We start from the raw sequence: 21,023 nt of genomic DNA, 5'->3' as shown, positions 1-21,023 counted from the left end.
AAAGACGGAGATGACATTAGAAAAGAAGAAAAGTGTGAAGGTTCTGTTGTATTAGTGACGTGTTTGAAAGGAAACGTGCTGTCACATTAACTATTAACACAGAAGCTGGAGATAAACATCGATGAACAATAAATATCACATTCAGAATAAATATTATGTTATTATTAATGTCAAAGTGCAGATTGTTGTAGTTATGTGGTGTGAGACGCACACACACACACACACACACACACACACACACACACACACACGGTACAGTCATAATACAGTTCTATGAAACAGTAACATAAAATAATAAGAAACACTACAGTACAGCAGCTGTGTATAATGCAGTACATGAAGGTACTTGTGTTGTATAATGTAATGTGACATTAAAGTGTTAGATGTTACTACAGCTGCAGTAATACTGGACTACGCTGTGTAATGAGGGACGAGGTGCAGGTCTGCAGTCTCGCCGTGGACTCCAGAGACGCTCAGGTGTGTGTTTATCGCACACGACGCTCATTTCACTCATCCCCGTTTCTTTTCTTCTGCTTGTTATTTGCTGCGTGACCCAGATTCCTGACGGCTACCATTAAAGTTTCATGGACAAATCCTGCATTCATGTATTGAGCACTGTATGAATATATATGTACACAGAAGTACTGCAGAGGACCTTTATGACACTGATGGAGAGTCGCTCATGAGACACATCAGCACGGCGTAATGAGCGAGCGCTGAGCCTCAGGCTGTGCTGCTGAGCCTCGCAGCTCATTCACCAAAAACACAACTACCTTCACACTGAAGTACGATGTAGTATTTATGTAGTATTTTATAAATGCCCTTCATAATTCACGTAGCGTTGTGGGTGATTCCAGCACGGACGGACGGAGACGCAAAGACGAGGACAAACAGACTGAGAAAACAATCTTTGAAAGATGACAAAAGACGCAGCGGTGACATTTCTGGCGTCTCTCGGGCCGACGAGTGAGAAAAGACTGACAGACAGAGCTCAGACAGTATTCAAATGTCACTCTCTGCCTACCAGGAGTATTTGAATACCATAACAGGATATGCATATCACCTGCTGAGGACTGAAGCACAAACAACCGGCAGCCAGATTAGACCTTGGGATCACATCTGCTATCGACTGGCACATAATACAATCGCAGTCCGCCGATCGCCCTCTGCAGGTGTCAGGGCTTCACTCGCTGTGAGTTCAGGTGCTTCAGGCCGCGTCTTACTAATCCACCACATTGACTTTGTTTACTGGAAGGATGAGTTTTAAAAAGAGCAAAAATTTAATTTCCCCTGCAAACAGTGCATCTGTGCAGCTTCATCTGATCATTTTCCATCAGGAATCATTTGATTTATTCATATTAAACTATGGCAGCTGATGTCAGTCAAATGCAAAACACACACGTACTTAAATGACTTAAATGTCTGTTTCTTCGTGGCTGACGGTGGTTTGATGCATGTTTGCTGTTGTTTTACAATCTTTGTTTCTCTCGTGATGCTTTGAAAAGATTTCCCATCAGTAATCAGACCTGATGCCAAAATTTAATTTGGGAAATGGAGCAAATCTGCAGGGTCTCAATTAAAGGGCAAAGAGACATTCATCTTGATTGTGGACTATATTTAGGTTTATCTCCATTTTCTCTTTCCAAATCAGTCACTGTCAGCTCGACAGCTCGTCATTGCTAACCCACCACAGCTGCTCAGGGAAAAAACTATTAGAAAGAACTGCAGACTCAAACAGACCCTCCATGTTGTTAATGAATGACGTTTCTGTTCTGCTCAAATCTCACAAGCTGCTTTCACGTCATGTTGGCTGCAGACTTGGACCTCTACATTTGCAAAAGACAAAAAAAGAAACAAAAACTGTGAGAAATCTGCAGCCACAAGCAGCATGACTGTGTTTCACCTGCAGCTCCACCTCCATTCATGATTATTTACGTATTTTCTACAGCAGCATGTATATCTGCTCTGTGAATCTTGTCCTGTGACTTCCATTAATCAGTCAGAGCACTGTGAGTTAGAGGCTAGGTAGCTAAGTAGACAAATTAAACAGCAGCTAAATGTCCCTGAAAATATCATATTGATGGTTCTTATTGTTCCTGACTCCCCTGCCGGCGCTCAGCCTGCCAGTCGTTCCTCATAAGACTGAAACAGGAAACGAGTGCTTCTGCTGTTTCTTCCTGATGTGATTTGACTTTAAATCACTGGTATCAAACAGGAAGTTGTGTTTTTTTTAGAAGCTCTTCCAGTCGGACTCAAGTTAAAACAGTGAGGTCATTTATACAGGAAGCAACTTTTTTTTTTTTTTTTTACTTCAAACAAGTCTCTGAGCATTTTTTCCTGTAATAAAACCAGAATAATTCTGTGGTGTCAGCAGTGAAAGTGTTAAACTCGTTTTAAAAGGTTAAAGACATGAAACAACACTGCTGTTGTTGTAGGTGGCATAAACTCTAATGACTGTTTACCGTGAGGTCAAAGGTCGGCGTGTGATCTCCTCTAAGTGTTCAGGCCTGAAAGCTGAAGAGGCTGCAGCGCTCGCTCATTTCATGACACCACAAGATTCATTCTGCCGCTGTATTTATGGAAATCATGATGTGTCCTGTGACTGTGACTTTTTGAGGTTTCAGGTGCTTTGAAAGTGAGAAATATTTGGTTTTGGCGTCTGATGTCTGAGTGGAGGGGTTAGGGCTAGGGTTGCTGAGCTTGTTTTTATCTCCTCACCTCCACAGGTTGATCGTGGGTTAGTTTCTGCTCTGAGCGCTCAAGAGATCCAGTTTCAACAAAATAAGAAGGGTTACACAGCGGATTTAGAGGAGTGGGCTGCCGGCAGCCAAAGAAACGCTGTGAATTCTGAAAACGCAGCCTCCCTCTCACTGCTGGACACTTTGACCCTTTGAAGGCAGAACAAGAATAGTCCCTCAATCATCACTTATCACTGCTGGGCATGACTACCACTACATGTATTTATCATTGCATAATGTGCAGGGGGTGGGGGATCGCGGCAGCCCGTAAAACAGGTCAACTGTGTAATGCAATACAGCAAAGCAGTGTTAAAGGAGTGCTGGTCGAACGCTGCGCAGACTGTAAAGCCCCGAGCAGACTGCGGTTTGTGTTATTTGCCTCTGAGCTAACATGCTAACGCTCGGTGGATTAGAGGACATCTTGGTGACAGCTGATGGTCGTTTCGGCAGCTTCTTCCTGTCCGTCACGAATGCTCGTTGAACCCTCGTAACCTCTCGTCTCACAGACAAATCTTATTACATAAATGATTTGTCAACACTCCCACGCACACCAAACTCCATCTTCTCTCCCTGTAGCTCCTTCTGCATCTGCCTCGCTCTCTCATCGCCCCCCCGCCTCCTGCCTCTCTTCCACTGGAGGAAAATCAAGCAGTCATTCAGCCATATTTGCTCTGCGTGCTGCTGGAGAGTTGCTTTCAATTGGCTCCTCAGCTGAAGAGCCTCTTCTCTCATCTCTGAGTGTTCATGGATATCACCTCCCTGTTCCACTGTCTTTATGAGGGCGCTGGGAAACGTGAGGCCTATTACAGTGAGGAGGAGGAGGAGGAGGAGGAGGAGGAGGAGGAGGAGGAGCAGGAGGGCGAGGCAGATATGAATGCAGCGAGACAAAGCAAACAACAGGAGAAAGAAGAGAGCGAGCAGGTCATGTGACAGAAACATTATGACAGACTTTGACATGAAAGTGGTTTGAGCTTCATTTAGCAACTCCAGCAAATGACGAGAGGCACCAAACACGTCTGTTTAACGGACCCGATGAACAAGAAGAAACACACTAACCCTAAAAATCAAACTGTCTGAACTGAACCTGAGCCTGACGCTGTGACGCACCGACAACCATCACTGGATCATTGAAGAAAACTTTAACATGACGAATCTGAAACGAGTTCATGATCGTCTAGTGACGATACATCAGGGATGAAGATTCCCTGGAAAGTCACGCTGAATCTAAAAAGGTGTTTTTCATGTTTGTTGAGTTTTGATGCTAACTGCAGCGTTTGGGTGCTGAGAGGTTTTAAATGTCTCAATCATCTCATGTGATGCAGCTACAGCAACAAACTCCCAGTTTGTAGTTTGCAGCCTGCCTGCATGGTGCTGTCCCTCTGTCCTCACCCTCCTGCTCCCCCCCCCCCCCCGGGGAGGCGCGCCTCACACTTTGAACAGCTCTGGACGAACCAGTTTGCACTGATGAGAGAGAAGTTTACTCCCCGTCAGCCTCAGTGGACCAAAACACAGACATACGATGTTAAAGTAACACGTGGTCTGTCAGTGAATGACTTTCACAAGGCATTCTGGGAAATTACTGAACACATCAAGACAAGCTGAGGAAGAGGATGCAGGTTAACGAAGGGTGAGGACAGTCAGCGTCCATGTGCAGCTCGTTTCACTGTTTATGGTCTTTGGTTTTTGTCGTGGACCTTTAGACCATCAGACTACGTTAAATCACAGGACCAGCTGCTGTGTGACCTTCTGTTTGACCTGATGCGGCTTCTTAATTAACACTCACAGCAGTAATGTCACTTAATGGGGAGGAAAAAGTGGGGGAAAAGTGGTCAAAATACAAAGGAAGCGGCTGATTTGATGGAAGGGAAACAGAGGCCGGGAGCCGAGGCTTCTGGGGACTGACAGGCAGGAAGTAATGGACTCTTTATTGAATTAGATGCTCCACAAAACCAGAGCAGTCATTATTATCCAGCTGAGATCCTGACACAGCCACTGATAACTGGATCCATTAACCCGATTGGCTGCACACCCATTAATCATGAGACATTTTAAAATGCTTAATGCATTTCTCGTGGTGCTTGCCATCGTTTGTCACTGGAGTTTTGGTTTTGTTCATTTATAGTTTGAGGTTTTGAGCTTTTTTTGGGTGATTTTTAGCTTCATCACTGATGCTTTTACTCATTTACATAAAAACAAAAACAAACAAGTGTGTTTAACTACTGATTTGCAAGATTTGTTCATGAAAAACCAGAAAAAGAACCTTGAATGACAAAAAAAAAAAAAAAAGCTTTTGTCTTTTCTAAATCAACAGATCACTTAAAGTGAACAGTGATGCTGCTCTCAACATCAGCAACAATCATGAAGCCCAGCGAGGAGAGAAGCTAACGAGCAACCAGCTAAAAGTCAAAAGAACCTAACATTTAAGAAGTGACAGCGTAGAATTAGTCCAGGTCAGCTGAAAGGCTTTCAGAAGCAATTCAGACTTTGAAAATGGAGGTTTTGATCTGCGAAACATCCACACGAGCGACTGTTTAAACACATTCCTGAGTATTTATACTGCAGCACTGCATGGACTGGACTTCAGTACCACTTGAGTATACTTGAAGTGGAAATAGTCGCTAAATGAACACAACTTTTTCCAAACTTTAAGTGTATTGACGTACACCAGTGAAAATCAGGATTCATGTACATTCAAAACACACTCGCAGTACAATTATTTGTAGTATTATATCTCCAGTGTGTTAGAGTATTACAAAGAACCTGAAAATAAGGATACTTTACTCTTTATCACCATTGGAAGTATTTGTAACTTAGTACACTTAAGTACAGTTTATAATACACTTGCAGTAAAGTACACATTAAATGTACATTGAAATACTACCTTAAGTACTGCAGAATCAGTATATTCATTTTTAATATATTTAACTTTGCAAGTAGAAATATTTCTACATCTACTTAGAAGTACAATTTTTAAAAGTATACGTCAAACATACTTGAAGCATAAACAGTAAAAGTGTACTCACAATGACTTTTCTGTACTTAAATTAGGTTGTAATACACTAAAGCATTCTGCTGTTTGACCTGGGTGATGCCAAATTATTTGGTTTTGTCAGCATAAAAAGGGAGACTGTGACGCTCACATGGTGTGTATGTATAGAATAAAGAGCAGGAGGCCGAGTATTGATCCTTGGGGTTCACCTTCGTCAGCCAGCAGCAGCAGACTGACCTCTGCTGGACAGACAGACCTTCACAGGCGTCCAGCTGATGAGGACCTCAGACCAGAAAGGAGGACGTGGACAAACGACTTTGTCATTAAAGTTGGAGAACTTGTTGGATGTTTGTGCTCGAGAAAAGCAAATATTTTTTAGATGGAAACAGATTGTACACATGAAAAGCTTTGATACGAGCCAAGTGTCTAAACCTCTGTGTGAAGACTGAAGCTGAGGAAACTCTGTCAGTGGAACTGTGAAAGAACACATCTGTCACGCTGGTCTGATGTTTTCTGGTTCCCACCGAGTCGCATGAGGAGACAAATTGTTCCTAATACTCTGTTTCTGTTGAATTGGGCCATTATTGGGCTAATCGTGTATGGAGGCTTTTTACTGATAACCAGTAAAGGTTACAACCACAGGCGGTGCAGAGACAGCAGTTCAACAAGCAGCTGATACACATCTGTCTCACAGCAGCACACTCCTTCAGGCAGGAAGAAAACATCAGTCGGACGCTCATGCTTAGATTTGGAGAACTGACTTCTCGGACGGAAGCTGAACACGTTTCTCTGGTCGCTTCCTTCAGCGACTGAACGTTTCCATTGATGAAGTGGATGCAGCACCGTGCTCCAAAGCTCCCACACCGAGAGCTCGTGTGGTAAAGGCTTTACGGCCAGCGTCTCTGGATGTGTGGGACATACAGGTTTTTAAGCATGGCCGGCTTCAGGGTGCAGCGTTAAACTCGACCCCCACAGGCTGACGCTGGACCACTTTCAGTTTGCCCTCACACGTCTTAGCAGACGTCTTCTGCTGCACCGCTTCCTTTCAGCCCTCCAAATCCAAGTGAAACCAAGTGTGGCGAGAGATACGGCTGAGCGAAATGACTTGTCAGGCAAATTGCTTCCACACCGGCTTCCCTCAGCTCAGTCCGTTTGGACATGACACAGTCCAGCTCGCTCTTTAACCTGCTCTGTCCTTTTACTGCCTCTCACAGTGCAGACGGCGGGCGGCGAAGACGCCAGCCAGCTAAAGTGTCCACAGTGGACATGCTAACAGGCTGATTTAACTTCGTATATTAGCATAGTTTAGTATAATGTTTACCATGTTCCCCTTCACATATGCTAATTGCTAATGTGTATTTAGATCCACAAAATAAAAGAATATTCAACAGATGCTTGGATGGATGCGTGGATTTCATCTCCATGTGTGCTCTATGAAATCTGAGAGAAATGAAGACAGAAAGCAAGAAAGACAATCTGAGTAAGACACACACGCACGCACGCACGCACGCACATACACACACACGTGTCACGGAGGTCACACAGCAGCAGTGTCGACAGGAAATGAGCTCGTATTGTACCGTGGCTCCTCCACTTGACCCGCCGACCCCCCACCTCCTCCCCGACTCTCCAGGTGAGCCTCAGAAATGAAACCAGAGGAGCAGAAAGAAGAAAAGTGAGGAACGTTTCAAACAGCAGCTCAGAAAACAGCAGCTTAAAAGAAGGAAAGGCTCATCGGCGACGCGTGGCTCATCGAATGCTAAGCTAGGAGTCACACGCCGCGCCGCCCTTTGAAAAGCTAATCCCCCCCGATGTCCCCAATACGCCCTTTAGCTTTAAGTGTAAGGAAGTTTAAGTGGAGCGGAGCAGATTTGGGATCTGTCCTGCTGTTTCAGGTCAGTTTATCACAACATGTTGATGTGCAAAGTTTGAGGAAGTAAAAATAAAAGCGGGATGAAACGCAGCTGAGAGCTCTGAGCGCCGACGACCCAAATCCATTTGATTTCTGCTTTTTCCTCACATGAAGACACGCGAGGCCGTTTGAGGCTTCGCAGCTCACTCACTAATTGGCAGCTGAGCAGAACTAGTTGAGAGAGAGATGAATGAAAAGAGTAATAAAGAGCAAAGGAGAGAGAGTGAGAGAGGAAGACAGTAAAGTGTGATTTAAAAGAAAGACAGAAGAGTGGGACAGACATGCAAAGATCAGAAAGACATACAAAAGGGATGAAAGACGAAGTGAGACAGAGACGGAGGTTCAAAAGGCAGCGACAGGACAGGAAAGATAAAAGACAGGAAAAGAAAAGAGATGAAGACAAGTGACAGATAGAAGAGAGAGACAGACTCAGAGAGAGAGACAGAGAGAGAGACGGAGAGAGAGAGGGAGAGCAGAGACAGACGGAGAGAGAGAGACAGACTCAAAGAGAGAGACAGATAGAAGAGAGAGAGAGACTCAGAGAGAGAGAGAGGGAGACAGACTCAAAGAGAGACAGATAGAAGAGAGAGAGAGACTCAGAGAGAGAGAGAGGGAGACAGACTCAAAGAGAAAGACAGATAGAAGAGAGACAGACTCAGAGAGAGAGAGACACTCAGAGACAGAGAGAGAGACACTCAGAGACAGAGAGAGAGAGGGAGAGCAGAGCCAAAACTCGACTGAAACACCACAAAGCTGAATGTGTGTGTGTGTGTGTGTGTGTGTGTGTGTGTGTGTGTGTGTGGGGTTGACTAATGACAGACCCATGAGCTGCTGTGTTCAGACGCACAGTTAAAGCAACGGAAAAAATCACACACACACCACACACACACACACACACACACACACACACACACACACACACACACACACACACACAGTGTGTTTGTGTTCTATACTTGTGAGGGCCTCACTGACATGATCTTAATCATGAATCCATCGTTGTTTGCTGTGTGTTCATGTGATAGGTCGAGTTATTTTCTCTTTCCAGAGAAAATCCAGTAATTCTGTCCTCTAGACTCCCTGACAAACATGTGACACTGAGACACTGTGGGACGTCCAGACCTTCTTACTGGTTATTGGTTTCATGCTCTGAAGTCATGTGACAGGCTGTGCGAGAAAGCAAACTGAAGGAACTTTATGGAAGAATCATTCAGCAGAGACAACAGAAGAAGCCAAAAGTTTGACCATTCGTCCAGCTGAAGGACGCTCACTCTGGGCTACTCACCAGTGTGACTGCTCAGATCTGTGGACGAGGTGACATCACTGGGACAGTCCTGCAGGACGAGACAAGAGGAAGAGCTGGATGAAAACCAGTCAGTCCATCGTTAAACTGCACATTTAACTGTTTCTGCATTATGAACACGTTGTTTTCTCCCAGTTAAACGTCTGAAGGCTCAAACTACACGAATCAGACAAAATATTAAAAAATAATAACATTAATATCACAGAACAATACTTATTATTACTTATTGTCTGTATCTGACTCACGTGGCAACAGTATTTTTTAGAATGTGCATACGTAGCTGATTTTCATTGTGTCCTTTTTATTGTCCTCTCTGATCTTTTCTGTCTCTTTGATTTTTTGCTGTCTGTAAAGATTTAATTTCCCCAGCGTGGGATTAATAAAGTTTCATTTGCTCTTATCTGAATTCATCTTTTCAGAGTCAGATGACATCAATCCACTCATGAAGCTGCAGCCAGCAGCAATTTAGCTTAGCTTAGCATAAACACTGGAGTTGGGGGGAAACAGCTAGTCTGACAATGTCCAAAGATATCAAACTCAGACCTAATCAGTCTTATTCCACAGACAGACGTGAGTCATCACTGAGGCTCATTTCCCAAAATACACTGCTGCTTTAACGGTCATGTGACTGACTGGACTGTAGAGAATATTCTAGATCCAAGACGAAAGACAGAAGGGACCGAGAGCTACAGCTTCAGACATCAGCTGACTGACATTTCTGAACCCAACAGCAACACAGGATGCTTCAACACCAGCAGGTCTCAGATCAGCCTTCGAAACAATCAGGAAGTTTAACTGAGGCAGCCGTTGTAATGTTGTCAGGATGTGTTTTAATTCAGTGAAATGACATAAAACTGCCGAGTGCTGTCAGACGTCACAGGGCCGCAGTTCCTGTTGATTTTCATTATGGATCAATCAGCTGATTATTTTTTTCAATTAAGCAAAAATGCCTGTTAAGAAAAACTCAACATCTTCAAATGTTTTGGACTTGTGTGATCGACAGTCCAAGAAAAACACTGAAGAAGATAAAATCTGAGTTTTACCTTAAAAAAAAGACAAAATCATGAATAAATAAGCAAAAAGTTTTCAAGTATTTTTCTGTCAACATTAACATGATTAACATGTAAGAGTAAAAGCAGCTGTCGCAGTAGATGTACTGCACCTGTAGTACTGACAGTCCTCATCGTCAAACCAGAAACAACTAAACCTGAAATCTCTTCAGTCAAACTCACAAACGATCAGAAATCCATTTTTCATTTTCAGCTTCTTTTGTTGTTTTCTTCGCTGCAGCGACAAATAAACAAACTGTTTTCCAGCCAAAGAGACGCCAAACGGCATTCTGGGCCGCCATGTTCACAAACTTCAGGGAGTAATTACCCGAATGGACCCGGCGTCCGTGCATGTGTGTGTGTGTGCGCGTCAGCTGGATACGCAGCCTGGGGGGGGGGGGGGGGGGGGGGACACGTGTCTGATGTTTGAGAGGACACTCAGCTGTTTAACACGGGGACAACTGACGAGACGAGAAGACGACAGCAGTGAACTGACAAAGTACACTGGAATCCTGGGAGTTAACTCTGCGGCTGCTGTGAGTGTGTGTGTGTGTGTGTGTGTGTGTGTGTGTGTGTGAGAGTGAGTGTGTTCTTGCTCTCTCTCCCTTTTCAGACATTTGACTTGTGTTAGTGTAGCAGTGTGCACGTGTGTGAGCATGAAGCTGTGTAGATGTGTGTGTATGTGTGTGCGGCCTATGCCCTTTTCCAGATGTCTGAGTTTAAGTGTGTTCATGTGTGTGTGTGTATGTGTGTGTGTGTGTGTGTGTGTGTGTGTGTGTGTGTGTGTGTGTGTGTGTGTGTGTGTGTGTGTGTGTGCCTCCCCTCAGAGTGATAATGAGGTCTTGTGGGACTGCAGGCCTTCTGTCGGTCTCTGTCTACACTGGTAGTACCCTGACCCTTACCACGTACATGCACACGCACACGCACACGCACGCACGCACGCACGCACACACACACACACACACACTGGTAATGCACTTACACAAGTCGGTGTCAAAGAGCAGAGCACCATTAGAGGAGAATGGAGGAAGTCTAATTAGGAAGCAAGATCTGAAAAGCTTCACTTTACTGTAATATGAGAGCAAATGGCAGGACACAGAGGACAGAGAGACAGACAGGGAGAGAGACAGACAGACAGACAGACAGACAGACAGACAGACAGACAGACAGACAGACAGAGACAGCTCCAGCTCCCTCTTTGTCTCTGATGATGTTTGGTTGAGTCCTCACACTCGAGGTCTCGTGTCCTCACTCTGAGGAAAATGTCCTTCGTTGTCTCAAAGGTCAGAACTTGAAAGCGTCTCGTCTCAGACTGAAAGACGGACGGCATCGACTCATCTGGTCTGGACTCATTTGATTATTCTTCGACTTTGGGTTCTTTATCAAACGATCAGAGGTCGATTTGTTTTGGTAAATAAACAAATAAACAAACTGTTTGGAGTCATTAAATCTCTTCATCACACCACCAACACATCCTGACTGTGTTCACTGCAACTTTTCAAACCTTATTTTCTGACAGAAAATCCAATAATTCTGTTTGCTGGAACAAAATTAAAGGAAAAAAGACAAAAAAGAGAAAAACAGGCTTTTGAAGAACTGATGACATTTGAGCTCGACGTCACACCTGCGCTGCTCTGCTCACCTGAGATTCCACAGGTGTTCACGCTGCTCTCAGCACTGCGCACCTTTTAAATGGAATGACTGAAGTAAAAGTCTGAATACAATACTTTGAAAATACTGCTACAACTAAAAGTATTATTTTCTCCATCGATCGATCGATCGTTTGCTTTGGAAACTTTGTGAAAACAATGAGAAATGTGGCCACAGTGAGCCCAAAGTGACGCCTTCACCATGTTTGTTTGGTCCAAAGCTTACAAACACATTCAGATTGAGATCAATGAGAGGAAAAGCAGCCAATCAAACACCTGAGAAGATCAAACATCACATGATTCCACAGGAGAATTCATCTGAAAACTACAGCGACCAGAATATTTCCCTCTGAAACATTCAAAGTAGAACTACTTCAAACTGCAGTACTTGAGTTTCAGTGTTTGTTTGCGGTTTGTTGTTGTTTGTCTGGTTTGTTGTTTGTGTGCTCGCCCAGTAAATGAACTCTGGAAACGTCCTCAGGTCTCAGTGAGACGATCTGAGGACCTCTGAGGACTCTGAGGACTCTGAGGACTCTGCATGTTTGAGAGGAGAAGCTCCTCCGCTTGTCTTCCAGCTGCTTTCAGTCCCAGCGGTGAAATAAAAACGGTTTACTGCTGAAAAACATCCTCAAACTGGGAAGAAAAAACTATTTTCTAGGTGGCACAGGTGGATGACTGTGAGGGAAAGGTTATGGAGGACGGTATTTGGAAATATGAGAAATGTCTGAAAGCGTCGGCCTTCATGTGCTTCAGAAACATCTAACAGGAAGTGGATCCTCTTCAAGGTCGACAGCAAACACAAGCCTGCGGAGCGAACCTCAGCCCGGCCGTGTGTCCCTCCAGGAGATGATAATAACTTCATCTACATTCACTTTCAGAGTTAATGAAGCAGGAAAAAGGAACATTCTCAGTAATCGGCTTAAATAAAAGGAAGATTTGTGCCGCTGACAGCAACAACAGCTGACTCACAAAACACATCGGCTCCCAGCAAACAAATTAACGACGCCACCGCCGCTCGAGCGGAGGAATAACGAGGCGTCAGTCGAACGCGAGCGCACGCTAAATGAGCGTTCAGCGCCGTCTGATAAGACTAATACACACCAAGAGTCAGCTGACGGTTAACGAGGGCGCAGGCTGACGACTGCACAGGTAGATTTTCCTCTTATTAAACACAGACAACAGTGAAGCACGCTGATGAAGTAAGCGAGGACACGGAGTCAGAGCAGAAGGTTTGTCCTCAGCCAGCACCCGTAGAAATGTTGCACCCATGAATGATCTCCTTCAGAGCTTCAGTGAGCTCCCAAAACGTCCAGAATCAGTTTCAAAGCTCTTTATTTATAAAGCATTGTTTGCTTCCTCTGGCCTGAGCAGGTCCCGGTTCACACGGCGCTGTGACGTGAAACCGTCCAATTAGAGCTCTGCCAGCAGGAAACGCTGCGCAGGCTCAGCCTCCCGCAGCAGATGATCAGTGATCAGTGAGCATCACCACAAGCAGACCCAGAAACCAGAAGCTGCAGGTCCTTGAGGTACTTGTACTCAGAGTAAATGTACTCAGTTACAGCGCGGCGGCTGCCTGGTGTGAAGCTGATGGAGCAGGTGTAGGTCACCTCGTTTCTGTCTGGAACCAATCCAAATCTTCGATTCCATCGTGTCCACGCTGGACTTTGACTCGAGCCTTCGTCTGCTCTGCGATCGGCTCGTCGTCCTGATCGTTTGCTCTTTGTTTCCAGCTTGTTTCTCGTCAAAGTTAACGACGCTGGTCCAAGGTCAGCGGCATGTTGTACGACCAGACGGCCGCGGCAGATTGTCTTTGCTCAGATCAGCAGCTCTGAAAGCTTCATCTCTTCGTCTCTCTCTGCCTCTTCTGCCTCTTTTATAGCTCAGGCTGTTTCCATGCTAACAAAAGCTGAGCCAATCACCTTCAGCCTGTAACCATGAAAACACAAACAGTCTCTGCTCCTGCCTTCACCTTTTCTTTCACTCCCTGTCATCCAATCATCTCGTCTGTTTGTCTTTGTCCTCCTCTGCGTTTACAGGAAACATGGAGCAGCTTCATTGAGACTGGTCTGACTGTAGATTTGAGCTTCCTGTCTGTCACTGGATGTTCGTTGGACGTGACGTTGCCGTTTGTCGCAGCTGCTCTGTCCACATATGTTTTACTATCAAACCGATCAGTTCTATCAATCAGCTATCAATAACGTGATCTTTGGCCCCTCACACTTCTCTCTGTTTCCGTCCACCTGCTCGACGCTCATCTGAAGCCGTGGAAGCAGGCCGAGGTGGTGCATCGTGGCGTACCTGAAGCAGGTGACTTCCTGTGAAAGCATCGGGTCTGTGTGGAGGATGAGGAGGATGAGTCGCCTTCCTCACTCGTACATGAAGCTAACAGAAATGTATGCAGAAGGTGGCAGCACATGAGAAGGCACAAAGGACAGAAGATATTTCCACTTGATGAAGACGTCATCTTCTCTCAGCAGGTGTTTACGGTTGCCGTGGCGTCGCTCTGACCTCAGGCGGCTCGACCAATCAGTGTCACGGCTCGTCTGCAGCGTTCCCAGGCGGCACAGCTGTTTCAGCTCAGTCACGTGATTTCATCACAGCAGCATTCTGCTTCTCTGGTTTGAATCAACGGCTTCTCTTCTTCCTCTTCCACGCTGTCGGTTTGTTCTCCTCCTCCTCCTCTTCCTCTGAGTGTGTGTTCATGAAATACTGTAAATAAATCAGCGGGTCACCTTCGTCCACTGCGTTCGTGGTCATTTCCTCCCACTGTGGAAGCAGACGTTTTATTTTTATATTGCAGCACATTCGTCTTTTTTTCCATCCGTTCTTCTTCCTCTGACGGTGTCTTGCTCACTCTTCTTTCACTTCCTCCTTCGGCAGCAGCTTCTCATGTTCCTCCTCTCTCTTCTCTCTTCATCCTTCAGGTCTGAGCTCTTCTCGTGTGGTCGTGCTGGTTTTCTTCCTGAAGCTCGTGGCCGGTCAGCCGCTCGCCGTCACAACAGGAAGCCGCACACAAACCTGTCGAGATCACGCAGTCGCTCCGTTTATCTGCGCTCGGCTCGTCACGCGCTCGGCTGAAACTGATTCTCAGGCCGTGAAATCAAACTCGCTCTCGCTCGAGGCAGGTGAGGAAATCTGGAGATTCACTGAGTCTCATCTTCCTCTAATTTCTACCTTCATATACAAGAAGCGAACGGCGTCACAGAGAAGGTCTTCATCATCATCATCATCATCAACAGGTCATCTCTCACAAAGACACACAGTTACAGACCAACCAGGTGCGACAAAGACGAGCCTTCGTCGTATCGGACCTTCGTCATTCATCATTGTGAAACCTTCTGTCTGTCAGAGTTTATCTGATTTCTTCACACGCGGCTGTTTTCAGGTGAGCTGTCACGCAGGTGTGGAAGCAGAAGTTGACTCTCACATTTGGAATCTGGATGAAAAGCCTTCGCCGTCAGTGTGTCTGACGTCCTCGTTTCCATCTGAAATAAACTGTCAGTCATCAGCTGAGATATTTTAGGATTCAGCTTCTGTCGCTCGTCACGGCTCTGCGTCCAACATCTTCTGCCCGGCAACTGTTTTCATGAGCCAATCACGTTTTCTGTCATTTTTATGAGCAAAACTGTCAAACTTTCATTAGTTAGTGTTTTAATTCTGGAGTTTTGGGCTTTTCTTTGATGGCATCATCGACGAATATTCATGGTTAAAGGTCAGGCCAGAAAATGACTGCAGCCAGAAACTCTTCACCTTCGACCTCTTTCAGCCATTTTTAATATGTCTTCATTCAAGATGTGTCCAAATCTGTGAGAAACATCCTGAAAACAGCTGCAGAAACACGAGATCGTCTGTGTGACGCTGAAGCAGCAGAATGTGTCAGCGCCTCCACGGCGTCTGTTCAGCAGAGACAGCGAGGACGACCTGGAGAGGACGGACCCGACTGTCCCCTCGGCAGAGATTACAATTTATGATCAGAAGCAAAGGAATCTGAAGTGCGCACACACACACACACACACACACACACACACACACACACACACACACACATGCACAAACACACAGAGACGTCATGTCCAATAACTCAGACGGAGGTGAAGCGTTGGTGACAGCGTAATGGCGAGTTGAGTAATCCAGTGTAATGAGCGCTTAAACACGTCCTTCAATCAGACGACTGCAAATCAATCCAACGCCGCTGAAGTCATCCTTCTGTGTGTGTGTGTGTGTGTGTGTGTGTGTGTGTGTGTGTGTGTGTGTGTGTGTGTTCAGACAGGTTGCTTCTCTTCCATCGTTCCTGTTTCCTTCCTGTCGTCTCTCGTCATGAATATCTTCAGGTTTCTGAACTCTTCAGCGACATTAAACCGTGAGCTTTGGGAACATTTCTGCATGATTTTAACGTTTTACAAACGATTCATGGACAGAATAAATCGGCAGGAAGGAAAACAGGATATTTAAGACAGGAGGGACGAATTCAGAGCGTCTCCATCTGAGCTGTCCTGGTCCAAACAAACCAAACGGAGGAGACAAACAAACTCTGGACGTTCAGCCTGGAGACCGCTGTCCATGTCCCCCTGACCCCTGACCCCAAATGTCCGACCCCTCATCCTGACCCTGAAAACATCGCTCTTATCTGAACCCAAACTCGTTCCAACCAAAGAGTTTTGGTGAAGACGTGTTGAGGAAGACTTTGTCCAGACAGACAGACAGACAGATGGGCAGATCTGATCACTTTACGAGCTTTTAGAAAAGACGCGTTGACGCGTGTGACGACGAAACAACGACCACGTGGAAACGTCCTCGAAAAACATGAACCTCAGAGGTGAAGCGAGCGTGCTGACTGTCAGTCATTGTCTGACCTCACAAGTCAGGCTGAAGGACGAGTGCGGGGTCCCTGCGGACCCCCAATCGAGCTGAAGTGTTGAATTACTCCCATCAGCACCTCCTCCTCCACCTCCCCACCTCCTCTTTCTCTATACATCTTCCTCTCCTCCTCCTCTTATGAGCCTCTAACTTTTGCTTCACCTGTTTCTCTCCGTCTTTGTTCTTTATCTCCACCGTCCCGTCTCCTCTCCTCTCCTCTCCTCTCCTCTCCTCTCCTCTCCTCTCCTCTCCTCTCCTCTCCTCTCCTCTCCTGTCCTCTCCTCTCCTCTCCTCTCTCTGCTTTTTATCCTCAAAGCTCTTCGTACTCTTTCACTCTGTTATACGACCTGACTCTCGGTTCACCGTGTCCTTCCTCAATCACTCCGTCGCCTCTGGTGAGTCATATGATCCTCGTCTCCCCTCGTCCATCCCTCTGTCTCCATACAGTAATGATTCAGGGAACCCGAGACCACCCCAGAGAGAGGGGGGGGGGGGAGAGAGAGAGAGAGAGAGAGAGAGAGACCTACAGAGGGAGAGGATAGCTGAGACGGGGTGGAGGGTGGAGGGAAGGATGGTTCGATCAATACCTTTTAACGGGAAGGTGCTCTCAGTTCACGTTATAGATCTCTGATACACAAACTCCTATGTACACTAACGCACATGCACACACACACACACACACACACACACACACACACACACACACACACACACACACACACACACACACACTCAAAAGCCAAACATGCAAATGTACACATTTATACACACTTTCAAATGCAAAACATGCATATTTACATACACATCACCTTTTTCTCTCTGACTTTGCTTTGCTGTCTCTCTCTCTCTCACACACACACACACACACACACACACACACACACACACACACACACACACACACACACACACACACACACACACACACAGTCTAGTGCTTCCGGGAATTTGCTCAGCCTTGTTTCTGTCCAGTGGTATGGAAATGCATCCCTGTGTGAGCTCACTGCTCCTGCTGTGTTACCTGGTGCGCGCGCACACACACACACACACACACACACACACACACACACACACACACACACACACACACACACACACACACACACACACACACACACACACACTCTGCTGTGATGTCTGCAGCCAGTCTAAGTTCTTGGCTTCAAACATTCGCTTCTTTGCTTCAGAATGACGGTCGATGTTGTTTCCCGCCTCCTGTCCTCAAAGGTGAGCTGACCTCTGGACACGGTTCAGACACGAAAACACGTCTGAGGACATGAGTTGTAATGTCTCACGACGCTGTGTCCAAGCAGTCCGTCTCACCTGGCAGTTCATGTCCTCATCTTAAAGAGGCCAAACACGCCTAAAAGCTCGACATCCTGTTGCTGTAATGTTTCGTTTTGCTTCATGTTGTGAATTCATTTCCAAGTCTGTCCGAGCTTTTAGCTTTTACGTTTAGCTAAGCTAATGGCTCGAGGGACGCTAACGTTGACCTGTCGGTCCATCGTTTCGGTCCAGAGTGAAAGATCTCAACAGCTGTTGGCTGCATCGCACAAGTCACACAGATACTGATGGTCCCCAGAGGATGATCCTACTGACTGTGGCGCCACCATGAGGTTTAGATTTGTGTTTTTCAGTGTCAACATCTTTTTGGATTGTTATTAAAGTTGGTTCAAACATGCATGATCCCCTCAGGATGAACTGGAACAGATTTGTTGATCCCTTCATCTTTCCTCTGACGCCATCATCAGGTTCAACGTCCAGCGTGTTCAATAACCTGATCGACGAGCATTGTCACTGTGACCATGTTAGCATGCTAACATTAGCATTTAGCTCAAGCGCAGCCACACACAACGGCTAGCATGACTGTAGTCTGAGACATTAGCAAAGAGCTAAAACATCCAAGAAAAAAGGTGGCAAAACTTGTAGCTGCCATGTTGATTATTGTCAGAAACTTTTAAACCAAAGAAATTCAATTAGAAAAGCTTCAGTTGTCAGTAAAAATGCTATCAAACCCCAACAAAAGATGGACCCTGTCCCCCGTCCTCACCCGCATCGATAATCACCAAATGACTTTCAGTAAGATCAGTTCTTGGTGGAGTTTTGACATTAAAGACTGATTTCACACACGTTCAAAAAACACTTTGTAAATGTGTAAATGTGACGTGTGCAAAGCTTTTTCCTCGTGTGATGCTCACAGCTTTGTGAAGACAGCGTGCTCAGATCATTTACTGCACCCACAAACATCCGGATGAAGTCGTGTAATGTTTGCCTTTGAGGTATTTTCTCGCTGTCAGATTTAAGTCACCTTCATTATTTCCGGAGCCGATGCTTCTGGAACGACAGCCACGGCTCTGAGTGTCCGTCAGCTGACTGCTTTGTACTGCGGCGGTGAGAAAACAGGAAGTGAGGCGGCGGCAGGTGGACGTGCTCTGGCAGCTGAGCAGAGACTCGGCTGAATATCTGCTTTTCACGATCTGCACGTAAACATTCAGTCCTTCATCTCACTGTCTGCATGTGCAGCTTTACCTCCGGCCCTGACTCGTCTTCCTCTTAGTTACGGCTCATTATTTTGCTGAGTTGAGAATAAAATCAACCAAAGGGCCAATTACTGTGAGCAGTATTGACTTCATGACATGCGCATAATGTCGGATTCCTGCGAGCCGCCGCCGCCGCTGCTGCCGCCGCGCCTCGTCGAAAGCCTTTTGTCCTGCTATAGATTTGAGTGTTTGTTTGAGCGACTGTGCACTAAAGACTGTTTGTACGTTTCTGCAGTTTTGGGCTCATGTCGCTGAAGCAGAGAGGAAGAGGAGCAGGAGTGGGAGGTGAGCGGAGGGTGGAATATGTATGAATTACTGAGACAGATCTGCATCAAGCTCGACTGGTCCAGAGAGGAAAAAACAAGAGAAATACTGAGAAATGTTAGAGGAATAAAAAGAGGCCGAAGACAAACGAGGAGAAGGACGAGATGAAAGCGAAAGCAGCTTCTAAACGCTGAGCGCAGAGCGATTATGTGCTGAGTGGAAACGCAAACAGGCCGCAGGAAACGGAAGAAACGCTGCTCTTCCTTTTCTTTTAGCCTTTTTCAGGCTTTTCTCTGCGAGGCAGCGGGACACACAGACGTCGTCATCACACAAAGACGAGGACGACAAAGACCACAGACAGAAAGCCGTTTCCTTCTGGGGCAGAGCAGAGCGGCGTCGACCTTCAGGCCGTTTCCACAGAGGGACAGGAAGTCCATCGAGCGCCGCCCGGACAGAGCGAGCCCCCCTCAGGCCTCCTCTGCACCTGTGTGCTCTCCTTTCCACGTGTCCGGCGCTCAAACACACAAACGCACATAAACAAATAAACATATTCCATCATTTCAAGGCGCACACGCAAACACACGAACGTCACACGTCTCTTCACCGCACAGATCAAACAAACACGCCGAGCCCAGATCTGTTTTCCAATCTCATTTAGGAGCCTTTCATAATCCTCCTTATTATAAGCAAGCAGTGATCGAACAGCCCGGGGCCCCCGCCCACCCAACCCCACCCCCCCGACTGGGCTGTGAGCCCAATACCAGCCAGGATCAGGCGTTCGACTGGAATACAGATCGTGATGAAGAGGAATGAGAGGGTGAAACGACAGAAAAGACAGATGGAAGAAGAGGAGGGCGAGAAAGAGGAAGGTGGTTCAGGATTTTAATTTGACACACAGAGACGTGAAGCTGCCGTCTGTCAGCGTGACTGACAGCCGGATCAGCTGACACGAGGACGCCGCTCAGGACGTTCTGCTTTCCGCTGCCTCGGCGCTCGTTTCCGGGCGGGTTTGTTCCTCTTTTCCGTCCCTGAAAAGTCACCTCGGACAGATCGGAAGGAAAAACACGAACAGGAAGAGAAGTCAGACGGAACGAGTGGTCGCCCGCAGCATCATCGCCAGCAGCAGATACAGGCTCCATCTGAGGAACGCACGTTTTAACATGAACTCTTCCAACCTGAATTTATCAACCTGTGCGTTGGTCTAAGAGCACAAACCTGCTCTTTGCAAAGCAGCGTGGATCCTTCTTCCTGTTACAGCCCTTAAAGATGGCGGTTGTGGTTGAACAGCTGTGAAAACCTGACGTGGGTTTAAACACAGGGTGTGTTCATCCAAACCATCTTTCCCAAACTCAGTGTGAACCTGTCTCGCTTCATAAGCCAAACATCCCCCGCCAGCCGCTGCCTCTGACGCCTCCTTCACCAGAAGCTCAACTGAAGACGAGACACGAGCAGAACATCGACGAAGAGTAGAGTCAGAGTCATTGAGCTCACGTGTCTTCATTCTGGACTCAGGCTGGAGGCGCTGATGTCAAACCGTTAGCGTGTTTTCTTGTCCGTCAGTCTTTAATGGACGCTGGTTAGAGACTGAAACGATTGGATGAAACGGATCACATGAAGCGACGCCGGCAGTCAGGAGTATTCTGATGAACCTCCTGAACTAATTGAACAGAAACTCACCTCCTCCCTCCTGCACGCTCTTCATATTGAGGCATTACTCATCAG

General features: G+C 46.4%; 1 protein-coding gene across 1 annotated transcript in view; it reads right to left on the bottom strand.

The window, feature by feature from the left end:
* The window catches only part of pcbp4 (poly(rC) binding protein 4), a 98,927-nt gene that overhangs the window by 56,803 nt on the left and 21,101 nt on the right, over window positions 1-21,023 (bottom strand). Inside the window, exon 2 of the mRNA XM_070959944.1 lies at window positions 8,925-8,973. The gene's annotated coding sequence lies outside the window, so the exon portion shown is untranslated. The remainder of the gene's footprint in view (window positions 1-8,924; window positions 8,974-21,023) is intronic.

Source organism: Chaetodon trifascialis, chromosome 3, assembly GCF_039877785.1.
Source record: "Chaetodon trifascialis isolate fChaTrf1 chromosome 3, fChaTrf1.hap1, whole genome shotgun sequence".
Lineage (NCBI taxonomy): Eukaryota > Metazoa > Chordata > Actinopteri > Chaetodontiformes > Chaetodontidae > Chaetodon > Chaetodon trifascialis.
This window is presented reverse-complemented; position numbering and strand designations above follow the sequence as displayed.